This window comes from Rana temporaria, chromosome 2 (genome assembly GCF_905171775.1).
Source record: "Rana temporaria chromosome 2, aRanTem1.1, whole genome shotgun sequence".
Lineage (NCBI taxonomy): Eukaryota > Metazoa > Chordata > Amphibia > Anura > Ranidae > Rana > Rana temporaria.
The window spans coordinates 511,361,109-511,373,950 of record NC_053490.1 but is presented as its reverse complement, the minus strand read 5'-3'; the positions used below and the strand labels follow the sequence as shown (position 1 = coordinate 511,373,950).

Sequence of the window (12,842 nt, the reverse complement as noted above, 5' to 3'; positions counted from 1 at the left end):
TGTTTTTGGTCTATTAACTGGGGTGGAAATTGGCAGTTCTAAAAAAAGTTCATAGTGGAACAAATGAACTTTTCTCTAATTCTGTAATGATGAGTATATACCCTATTTATTGCGGTATAACGCGCTCCCCCAAAGTGACCCCCAATCCTGTGGAAAAAAAGTTATTTTTGTACTTACAGTTTTGGTGTCTTGCGCGGCGTCCATCGGTCCATCGGCGGCCTCGTCGGGTCCGGCGTCCTTCTGCTGGTTCGGGTGTCCTTCTGTGGCTTCGGGTGTCCTTCTGCGGCTGGTCTGGTGTCCTCTTCGGCGGGTCCGGCGTCCTTCTGCGTCGTCCTCGCGGCGTCCTCGCGTCCTCCCCGCTCGTTTCCCGCGCCGAGTTTTGAATACTGCGCCAGCATATACCGAGCGCAGTACACTCGGGCAGGCTCGGCAACTGTCGCGCTCACGTCCTGTACGTCCAGGACGTGACCGCGGAAGAAGCCGAGACTGACCGACTATACCCGAGTGTACTGCGCTCGGTATATGTCGGCGCAGTATTCAAAACTCGGCGCGGGAAAACGGGTATCGGCGTATATCGCGCACCCATGATTTTGCCCTCACCCTCACCCTCACCCATTTTCAGGGCAAAAAAGTGCGCGATATACGCCGATAAATACGGTAACTATAGCACCGTGCACAGAGTTCAGTGCTTTGGAGTATATATAGTACTTTATAGTTTCATAGTTGGTAAGGTGGAATAAAGACACCAGTCCATCTAGTTCAGGGGTAGGCAACCTCGGCCCTCCAGCTGTTTTGAAACTACAAGTCCCATGAGACATTGCAAGACCCTGACAATCGCAGGTGTCACATTCGGCTCCCTATCACAGATTGCTCCTGAAGTGACGTTCCGTCGCCTCCATCGTGCTACACCCCACACTCCTGCACAGTAATGATAGAGTGAGAAGGGGTCAAGCGGACATTTTGTTACACCCACCGGAGTTTTAGATTTATTTTCAACACAAAACGGAGCTTATATGCTTAAATACAGTTAGGTAGATTCACAAAGAGTTAGGCCGGCTTATCAGTAGACAAGCCGACCTAACTCTGAATCTACGCCGGCGTTTGTTTAAGTGTATTCTCAAACAGAGATACACTTAAACAAAGCTTCTATCTTAGCTTGCAATGTTTCTGTTGGCCGCTAGATGGCGCTTCCATTGCGGCTGACGTAGATTATGTAAATGAGGGGATACGCCGATTCACGAACGAACGCTAGGCCTACACCGTTGCATTACGCCGTTTCCGTAAGGGATAGGCTGCCTAAAGTTATTCCACCTATGAGGTGGAATAACAATGTTTAGTATGGCCGCCGTTCCCGCCGCGAGGTTCGAATTGTTTACGTCGTTTGCGCAAGTCGTCCGCGAATCGGGATTTATGTCGTTTACGTCCGCGTCTAAATCAATAGGCCCATACAGCGTACTTACCCGCATTGCGCCCTGGGAAATGTAGGCGCCCGGCGCATGCGCAGTACGCAAAAACGTCAAAAAACGTGAGGTCAAGCCTCATTTCCATACAACACGCCCCCCTCCTAGTAATTTGAATTAGGCGCCCTTACGCCCGTTCGGTTTAGGCTACGCCGCCGTAGATTAGCAGGTAAGTGGTCAAACCTGCTGACCTTACATGGTTGCTAATGTGACTATGACTAAGCACTGATTGTTTGTGCCAAACGCGTCAGCTTTTTTACCCCACTGCTTGCTGTGCTGTGTTTTGTAGTGCTTTTTATCCTTTTTACACCAATAAAGGCTACCTTTTTAGGTTAATTTTGGTGTGCGGCTGTCCATGAATTATTTTCATTGTTTTTTTATCTCCTGTATTATGTCAACAATCTCTGACCATCTCTTGTATCATGTCCACAATCTCAGACCATCTCCTGTATCATGTCCACAATCTCAGACCATCTCCTGTATCATGTCCACAATCTCAGACCATCTCCTGTATCATGTCCACAATCTCAGACCATCTCCTGTATCATGTCCACAATCTCAGACCATCTCTTGTATCATGTCCTCAATCTCAGACCATCTCCTGTATCATGTCCACAATCCCTGGCTATCTTATATATCATGTCCACAATCCCTGGCCATCTTTTGTATCATGTCCACAATCTCTGACCATCTCCTGTATCATGTCCACAATCCCTGGCTATCTTATATATCATGTCCACAATCCCTGGCCATCTTTTGTATCATGTCCACAATCTCTGACCATCTCCTGTATTATGTCCACAATCTCTGATCATCTCTTGTATCATGTCCACAATTTCTGACCATCTCCCGTATCATGTCCATAATCTCTCACTATCTTTTGTATTGTGTCCACAATCTCTGACCATCTCCTATATTATGTCCACAATCTCTGACCATCTCCGGTATTATGTCCACAATCTCTGATCATCTCCCGTATCATGTCCATAAACTCTCACTATCTTTTGTATCATGTCCACAATCTCTGACCATCTCCTGTATCGTGTCCATAATCCCTGGCCATCTTTTGTATCATGTCCACAATCGCTGACTATCTCCTGTATTATGCCCATAATCTCTGAACATCTTCTATATCATGTCCACAATCTCTGGCCATCTGTTTTACCATGTTCACAATCTCTGATCATCGTTTGTATCATATTCACAGTCCTTAATCATCTCTTGTATCGTGTCCACAATCTCTTACCATCTCTTGTATCATGTCCGCAGTCTTTGACCATCTCCTGTATAATGCCATTAGTCTTTGACTATATCATATTGAGTGTTTGCAGTCTCTGACACTGAACATGAGCTGAATTTTATGTGTGGCCCTTTGGTATAATCACGGGGCCACACCTGAGGCCCCCATGTAAAGAAAGTTGAACTGCTCTAATTGGTCATTGTCTTCTGACATAAATCTGTATACATGGCTTAAAACTTCCCTAATTTTCCACAACCGTTCTGCAAACATGTGTTATTTGCTGCCTTCCATACTACATCAACTCCTAACCTCTGAAAGTGGCTTTCATTCATGCGTTCTTGTCTGTGAGAGTTTATATCAAGAGGTTACACATGGGATGGTTGAGAGCTGTTGGAGATCTCAGGAGCTAAAGGAAAGATCCCCTTTAAACAGAAACACTTTGACAATTCAGAGTCATGTTTCCGTGTCACTGAGGTCACATCTGTAGATGGTTATTATACCGCTATTACATTCGCTTTTCATTTTCTGCGCCTCAATGGGTCTAGATATGATCTTAAGAGATACACAAGGTGTTATAAAGTGTAATGCTACATAGGGCGCACTGATAAGAGTGTAATGACTTTGATTAAGAGGGTCACAAGTAACTTTTTGTATTATTGTGACATTCTTTAGGGGTCGCTTACATCTATATACATTGTGGGAAGGTGTGGCAAAGCACTTACATTGCCTCGTTATGTTGTGTTACAGCTTTTTGTAATGCACCATAGTGTGTTGCGTTACAAGTGTTGTGGCGTGTCCAATATTAAGGAATGTGTAACAAAGAGAAAGTAACCCATGGAACTTTAAATGAGGCAATCATGGGGGCCAACAAAGTAGAGTAAAACATAGTAACATGGTTTATTGAAACCTGAGCAGGGCTTTTTTTCAGCGGGAACGCGGGGGAACGCAGTTCCGTCACCTCCAGAACTGAATATATGTAATGGCAAGGGGTGCTGGAGGAACTATTGATGCTGGTGCTTGGAAATCTGTTGTTGCTGGAGGGAATCTATTTGCTGAGGATGGGTGAGTCTTCTGTTGCTGGGAGGGATTTACTGTTAAAGAATGGGTCTTTGTTGCTGGCTGCTGGAGGGTCTATTAATGCTGGCTACTGGGAAATGTATTGTTGCTGAAGGTGACTTATTTTTGCAGGGGGGGGGGGGGGGTCGGTCATTGTTACTGTGGAGGTTATATTGTTGCTGGGGTGGGTCTTTTGATGCAGGGGGTCAATCATTTCTGGAGGGAAGGGTCTAGTATTGCTGACTGCTGGAGGGTCTATTGATGCTGGCTGTTGGGAGTGTATCGTCACTGGGGTGTCCAGACTTAGCACTATAAAATGGTACTTGGTTCTGTATTTTCTAAAAGGGGTGGTACTGGGAGGTGGGTAGGAGGTGGAAATTAAAGGGGTTGTAAAGGAATGTTTTTTTTTTCATAATAAGCATCCTTTACCTGCAGACATTCCTCTTTTCACTTCCTCATTGTTCGTTTTTGCTCAGAAGTTGCTCTATTTCTTCTCTGTTCTGTTCACTTCCTGCTTGTCTGATTGTTACTGACCACCGTGATGGGAGGCTTTACTGCGGTGGTCAGTAACGTGCTCACCCCCTCCTGGGAACTACATCTGTGCGGCAGGACGCTCTCTACATGTTAGAGACTTTAAGGAGGTGTGAATTACTGGGCGTGCCGCAATGCATACTGGGAAATGTAGTTCTTACATGAACGAGCGCCGAAAAACCAGGAAGTGAATGAGAGAACAGAAACTAGAATGCCGGAGGTGATATAGATGAAGGAATTTAATAGGTATTTACTAGTTTTTTAACAGAATCATTACACTATTCTGTCTGTCTACCTTGCAGACATTAATTTTGGGCAAAACATTTTTTTCCTTTACAACTCCTTTAAGGAACAGTGCTTGGAGGTGGGTAGGGGGCGGTCAAGAGATGACTCAGAAAGGAGGCCCTGAACCTGAGTAAATAGACATAAAAGCCAAGCTATTAGCATGGCAAATTGCTTGAAAAACATGCACATATACAATGTTAGAGTTGTACCGGCATCTAATACTCAACCTATTTCGCGAGCCACTGCTCGCTTCTTCAGGAGTAGATCTTTAGGTGCAGTATCTAAATCAGCAAAGCCGAGGTTCTAAAAAGTGATTCCCCAGGAGGCAGCCACGGGATACATTCGGCCCGGTAGCTGGAGGAATGGAGCAGAGGGGAACATGCAAGGACCAGACATGATCCAGTAGTGACAATAGTGTCCATAAATGTGTCTCAGAATTAGGGATAGGCCACAATAAGTATGTCCTCCATGTGCGGGATAGAGTAGCAAAATTAAAAGAAGGAGATGTGTTAGGGATGTGTTGGTGTGGGCTGCCTTTATGCAACACAAATTGACAGGCAACATGACGCATGTTAACACGTCGCAGGACTGTAAATAGGTCATTACAGTATAGTACTACCTTCAGTGACCATATAAGGGGACAAGTAGTGCTCTGCTCCCAACAGGTAACAGAAAATGTTGTAGGATTGTGATTATCTATCTATCTGTAGGCAGGTGCAGTCTACTTTCTCCACTGTAGGTTACGCTCTTTAGCAGCAACATTGCAGATGGAGAGGAGGTCAAGAGGAACGTGGTTCCTCTATGGTTTCCTGAGTCATTGGGGAAGCTGTTAATTTAGCGTTGCTCTCTGGATTTTTGGACTAATATGTTTCCTGACCCTGGCTCGGACCACCCTTCTCTGTTCTGTGCTCTTTCTGCCTCCATTCTTTATCTTCTTTCACACTTTTTCTCTGAAGTATTTCTGTTAACTCAAATGTTTATATTGGCACCCCACATCTTTAGCACCCTGATTTCAGGGCAGTCTTCATTGGGTGTGTCCCCCTCAGCCAGTTATATGGGGTGATAAGGATCTGACATTTATTTAGAGGGTTAATACCTTTACTGTTTGAGAATTGACATTGTGGGTTTCAATATCTTCTGTTTTATATATGCTGTTTTTTTGTTTTGTTTTTTCTATTATGTGTTCCGCTGATATCGGTTCTTTTGTATTGTCTATTTGAAAAATTGTCAATAAATATTTTGAAATAAAAAGATCACATGCGGTACACCAGACAGTGTAACAACATCATATGCCACTAGCTCACTCTACGTGTTTCGTCTATGCTAGGGACATTCTGAGGAGACCTAGAAAGGAACCACTGACGTCTGAAAAATTACAGATGCCTGGAATTCAAAACAAATAGAGAGAAAAAAATTGTAAGGCCCCCCATGCAGATGGGGCAGACTCCGCCAAGCAGATCCACCTGCTCAGCGAGTGATCTCTCCACTGATCCCCGCTATGCAGAGCGGACACCGACACAGCCTGCAAATCTCTATGGGGCGGTTGGGTCGAAATGGACATCCTGTCCAATTCTATCCAACTGCCATCTGATCCAATCCACTGTATGGATGGGGAATGGGGATCTGTTTTTAGCGAACCGGATCGGATTGAATGCCGACATCTGCCACTCCAAAGCGTTATAGAGGGTCCAATCAGGTCCACCTGAAAAACTGACAGGCGGACCTGATCGGTCCGTCAGTGTAAATGGAGCCTATTGCCGTGTACACACGGTTGGAATTTCCAACAACAAATGTTCGATGAGAGCTTGTTGTCGGAAATATCCGACCGTGTGTAGGCTCCATCGGACATTTGCTGTCGCAATTTCCAACAACAAAAATTTGAGAGCTGGTTCTCGTAAATTCCGAGCGCGTGTAGACAATTTCGACGGACACAAAATTCCACGCATGCTCAGAATCAAGTACGAGACGGAAGCACTCAGTCTGGTAAAACTAGCGTTCGTAATAGAGATAGCACATTCGTCACGCTGCAAAACTTTTAATGTTTTAATGCAGCGCATTCTCTTCTTCTTTATAATGCTAGGATAATGAAGTCATTTTGCTTCTGATATTCACACAGAGTTCTGACAAACGGATTTCTTTATTATTTCTGAAGAGTAGTAACTGACTGAAAAGCACAAGGCTGAAAAGCGCAAATCGTCTCTCACCAAACTTCAACTAACATGAGATTAGCAGAAGGAGCCGAAGGTGGCGCACTTGGTATTAACCACTTGGGATCCGCGCTATGGATGAAAGACGTCCACAGCGCGGCTCTCAAGTGCCAGGTGGACGTCCCTGGACGTCCTGTTGTTGTCATTCCCCATGCGCGCCGCTGGGGGCACGCAGCGGGGAAACAATGTGCCCGACGCATCGCTGGGAAGCCGATGCGTGTGCCTGGCGGCCGCGATGTCCGCCAGGTACCCGCGATCGGCGGTGACAGCAGGGACGTGGAGCTCTGTGTGTAAACACAGAGCTCAACGTCCTGTCAGGGAGAGAGGAGGCCGATCTGTGTCCCTTGTACATAGGGACACAGCATCGGTCACCTCCCCCAGTCAGTCCCCTCCCCCCACACAGTTAGAACACACCCAGGATACACATTTAACCCCTTCCTCACCCCCTAGTGTTAACCCCTTCACTGCCAGTCACATTTATACAGCAATTAGTGCATTTTTATAGCACTGATCGCTGTATAAATGTGAATGGTCCCAAAATTGTGTCAAAAGTGTCCGATACGTCCGCCGCAATATCGCAGGCCTGACAAAAAAAAATCGCTGCCATTACTAGTAAAAAAAAAAAAAGAAATCATAAATCTATCCCCTATTTTGTAGGCGCTATAACTTTTGCGCAAACCAATCAATTTACGCTTATTGCGATTTTTTGTAACGAAAATATGTAGAAGAATACGTATCGGCCTAAACCGAGGGAAATTTTTATTTTTTTAAAAAAAATTGGGATATTATTATAACAAAAAGTAAAAAATATTGTGTTTTTTTTTTACAAATTTTTCTGTCTTTTTATGTTTATAGCGCAAAAAATAAAAATCGCAGAGATGATCAAATACCACCAAAAGAAAGATATCTTTGTGGGAAAAAAATGATAAAAATATAATTTGGGTACAGTGTTGTATGACCGCGCAATTGTCATTCAAAATGCGTCAGCGCGGAAAGCTGAAAATTGGTCTGGGCACGAAGGGGGTTTAAGTGCCCAGTAATGAAGTGGTTAAACTTCCCTTTTATAGTGCCGTCGTACGTGTTGTACGTGACCGCGTTCTTGGCGATCGGAATTTCCGACAACATTTGTGCGACCGTGTGTATGCAAGACAAGTTTGAGCCAACATCCGTCGGAAAAAATCCACAGTTTTGTTGTCGGAATGTCCGTTTGTGTGTATGCGGCATTACTGTATGCTATGCTGCCATGTTGGAGCTGATGCCCATATCAACCAATCAGGTTTCACCTTTATAAAATATAAAACAAGGAAAAAGAATTATGATTGGGCGCTGTGGAAAATAACATAAATTTTTCTCCAATTCTGCTCTTTCCATTTTTCATGAATCCACCGCAGGGAATGCTATGGACTAGCTGCGTTAACTTTATGTATTATCATATATAAGAAATATAGCGTGCTTAGTCCTGACAATCCCTTCATCCACACAAGATATTGCTTTTATGGTGATTTTACTACAACACATTTATTTTGCGAGGTTCCAGATCCAGTCGCTTTTTGTTTGCTGAGAATTTTGGAGGTATGCCTGATTATTTAGGACTGTGCAGAGGAGAAGAACTAATATTATTTTTAATCGTATCCACTTCCAAGTAAATTTGAATTGGGTTCAGTTTGGATCCTGTAGCCCAGAAGTTCCTCGCACTAATACACAGCGACTGGGGAGTGAGGGGAGCGGCAGCTCCGAGGTGCCGAGGTCCGTCAAAAATTGTCATATTTGAAACCAAAGCATCTGTTATTTTTCAGAGCAAAAAATCTGGCCTCACTTAAAACAAACGAAGAATAAAAGATTTGGATGTGTGTTTAAGCCAAAGTATTCGCTTAGTGCTAAAAGAAAGTGTGAAATTAGTTCAATACCAGCAATTTCCTGTGAACTTTGCTGAGGAGTTCACGTAGATGCTGCATTGTTATTTTACTGCGAGATCCGCTCAGATACCAAATGCTCGCTTAAAGCGACAAAAAAGTCAATTCATAGCGTTTGATTTTTATGTGAATAATGTAAATATTCTTGTGGGTGATTGTCAAGGTAGCCCAATTTTTTGTTTTATCTTTAACCACTTCCATACAGGGCACTTACGCACCTTCCTGCCCAGGTAAATTTTCAGCTTTCTGCGCTGTCGCACTTTGAATGACAATTGCGCGGTCGTGCTACACTGTACCCAAACAATTTTTTTTATCATTTTGTTCCCACAAATAGACCATTTTTTTATTTGATGGTATTTGATCACCTCTGCGGTTTTTATTTTTTTCTGAAAAAAAATATGTTTTTATTTTTTTCTGTTATTTTCTTTGTAAATAAGTAAGTTTTCTTCTTTAATTACGGGCACTGATGGGCACCAATGAGGTGGTACTGATGGGCACTGATGAGGCGGCACTGGTATGCAGCACTGATTGGCACTCATAGGCGGCACTGATGTTCACTCATAGGCAGCACTGATGGGCACTCATAGGCGGCACTTATGGGTGGCACTGATGGGTACTTATGGGTGGCACATATGGGCACTGATAGGTGGGCACTGGGCATATATGGGCACTGAGAGGTGGCACTGATGGACACTGAGGGGTGGCACTGATAGCATTGCTGGGCATCACTTCAGTCAGTGCCCATGTTGCCAGTCAGTGCCCATTTGTGGAGGCATTTGGAACCATAAGACACTAAGTCCCAATGATGGTGATCAAGGAGACTTTCTAAGAAGTAATGAATGCATACTCCCCAACCAGAAGCCTGGGGGAGCAGCCATAGTCAAAAAAGACAAAAAAATAAGTCCTGATAAATTACCTTAGCTGGCCCTTTTAGCAGGCATAGCTATATACAACTCTACAAATAAGTGCTTATGCTGTTTAAAATCAAGTAAGACCCTGTCTCACCCTGCCTCAATTGTTCTGTATTTTCGACACTGTGCCAATAATCAGTGAGTCATTAGAGGCCAATTAGATGACAACCTCAAATTGTACTGCTGCTGAGGGGGTGAGGAAACAACAGGAATAGCACAGATTTGAAAAGCAGGAGAGGTGACAGGACAAACTCTGCTGCCACTGAGACACAAGAGAGTTAAACTTACAAGGATAGTGTCTTATCTTATCTCCTTGATATTCTCTTTGTTCTCCCTGGAAAGCAGCAGCCTGTGAACTGCATCACTATCAAGCTTCTGTCAGCCTTCCTTGCTACTTGAGCCAAGATATACAGTCTGGAAATGTATATATATTTTATTTTACAGAAAACTACATATAGTTTTTAAGACCTAGGAGAGGGGGAGAGCTCTCAATAGCTACAATAATAATATCCCTCAACCCCAATTGGCTGTTCTGGACTTCAACAAAATGGTGGCCGCGAGCAAAAAGGAACAGGAGCAATGCTGAAGGCAATTTACAGCACTCATTAAAGGGGCTGTAAAGGTACAATTTTTTTTCCTAAATAGTTTCCTTTACTTTAGTGCAGTCCTCCTTCACTTACCTCATCCTTCCATTTTGCTTTTAAATGTCCTTATTTATTTTGAGAAATCCTCACTTCCTGTTCTTCTGTCTGTAACTCCACACAGTAATGCAAGGCTTTCTCCCTGGTGTGGAGTGTCGAGCTCGCCCCCTCCCCGAAGCTCTGTGACCGCGGGACCCCGGGACGCCGCTGGAGTCCCGCGATCTGTCCCCGGAGCTAAGGAACGAAGAGAGCTGTGTGTAAACACTCTTCACTGTGGCGCTGTCATTGATCGTGTGTTCCCTGATATAGGGAAACACGATCAATGATGTCACACGTCCAGCCCCGCCCCCCTACAGTTAGAAACACATATGAGGTCACACTTAACCACTTCTTCGCCCCCTAGTGGTTAACTCTCAAACTGCAATTGTCATTTTCACAGTAAACAATGCATTTTTATAGCATTTTGTGCTGTGAAAATGACAATTGTCCCAAAAATGTGTCAACATTGTCCGATGTGTCCGCCATAATGTCTGCCATAATGTCGCGGTCACGAAAATAATCACTGATCGCCGCCATTAGTAGTAAAAAAAATATTATAATAAAAATGCAATAAAACTATCCCCTATTTTGTAAACACTATAAATTTTGCGCAAACCAATGGATAAACGCTTATTGCAATATTTTTTTTACCAAAAATAGGTAGAAAAATACGTATCGGCCTAAACTGAGGAAAAAAATGTTTTTTTATATATTTTTGGGGGATATTTATTATAGCAAAAAGGAAATAATATTGCATTTTTTTCAAAATTGTCGCTCTATTTTTGTTTATAGCGCAAAAAAATAAAAACCGCAGATGTAATCAAATACCACCAAAAGAAAGCCCTATTTGTGGGGAAAAAAGGACGCCAATTTTGTTTGGGAGCCACGCCGCACGACCGCGCAATTGTCAGTTAAAGCGCCGCAGTGCCGAATCGCAAAAACTGTCCGGGTCCTTTACCTGCATTTTGGTCCGGGTCTTAAGTGGTTAAAGAATTGTAATTGTTATCAAACTGTTAAGGATAAAGTTTTTCAGTAAGCACCCATTATCCTCTACTCAACCTTTACATACAAATGTAGTACTACTTTAATATGTTTGTGTCCGTTTTAAATTTCCAAGGGAATTTTGAGGTGAAACAACACAAGATCCTGGTTAGGAATACTCAATGATGTGTGGACCAGATGTAGGTGTGGAGGCAGTTACAGAGTTATAGAGAGGCCTTGCAATGCACATGTGTGTCTAAGCACTGACTGGCAGTGGTGACAGGAGCATGTATATAGATGGCTCATAGCTAACAGAAGGATGTCTGTGCAATTTCCTTCCTTATGATCTACAAATAAAGAGGTTCAGTGGTGACAAACAATCACTACTTGTGGACAACGGTGTATTTATCCAATGTGTTAGGCCTCTAAGTCAGGAACCAATCGGTAGATTCACGTACATAGGATTAAATTTAGGACGGCGCAGCCTAGCCTGTTTAGGCTACACCGCCGTAAATTAGTTAGGCTAGTAGTGATTTTCAAACCACTTACCTGCTAATCTACGCCGGCGTAGCCTCAAACGAGCGGGCGTAAGGGCGCCTAATTCAAATGACTAGGAGGGCGGCGTGTTGTATTGAAATGAGGCTTGACCTCACGTTTTTTGAAGTTTTTGGACACTGCGCATGCGCCGGGCGACTACATTTCCCAGTGCGCATTGCGGCTAAGTACGCCGTACGGGCCTATTGATTTTGACGTGTACGTAAACGACGTAAATCCCTATTCGCGGACGACTTGCGCAAACGACGTAGAAAATTCGAACCTCGCGGCGGGAACGGCGGCCATACTTAACATTGTTATTCCACCTCATAGGTGGAATAACTTTAGGCGGCCTATCCCTTACGGAAACGACGTAATGCGACGGTGTAGGCCTGGCGTACGTTCGTGAATCGGCGTATCACCTCATTTACATAATCGACGCCGGCCGCAATGGAAGCGCCATCTAGCGGCCAACAGAAACATAGCAAGCTAAGATAGAACCTATCTTAGCTTTGTTTAAAAAGTGTATCTCTGTTTGAGAATACACTTAAACAAACGCCGGCGTAGATTCAGAGTTAGGTCGGCTTATCTGTAGATAAGCCAGCCTAACTCTTTGTGAATCTACCTACAAATGTGACAAAAAGATCGAGTAGCATATCAGGATAAACACCAATCCTATGGAACATCAGGAATGAAAAATAGGCGGTAGGGTTTAAAATATATCCACAGGCAAAAAAAATGTGTTGTTTTAGATTGAGTAGGATCAGGTTTTTATTGTTGAGGAGGAATTTTCCAATAAGGGCTTCTGCTCCAGGGACAACTGTTTAAAGGGGTTGTAAAGGTTTGTTTTTTATTTTCTAAATAGGTTCCTTTAAGCTCGTGCATTGTTGGTTCCACTTACCTTTTCCTTCCATTTTCCTTCTAAATGTTTATTTTCTTTGTCTGAATAACTCACTTCCTGTTTCCCCTCAGTAAGCTTTCCACCATGTTCTGGCTGGGGGTTAGTCAGCCAGAACAGCTTATTGAGGAGGAACAGGAAGTGAG

The 12,842-nt window shown here is 43.7% G+C and overlaps 1 protein-coding gene across 1 annotated transcript in view; it reads left to right on the top strand.

Annotated features, from left to right (window-relative positions):
* ERG (ETS transcription factor ERG) overlaps nucleotides 1-12,842 on the top strand; it is a 227,972-nt gene that overhangs the window by 12,771 nt on the left and 202,359 nt on the right. The gene's annotated exons all lie outside the window — the stretch shown is intronic.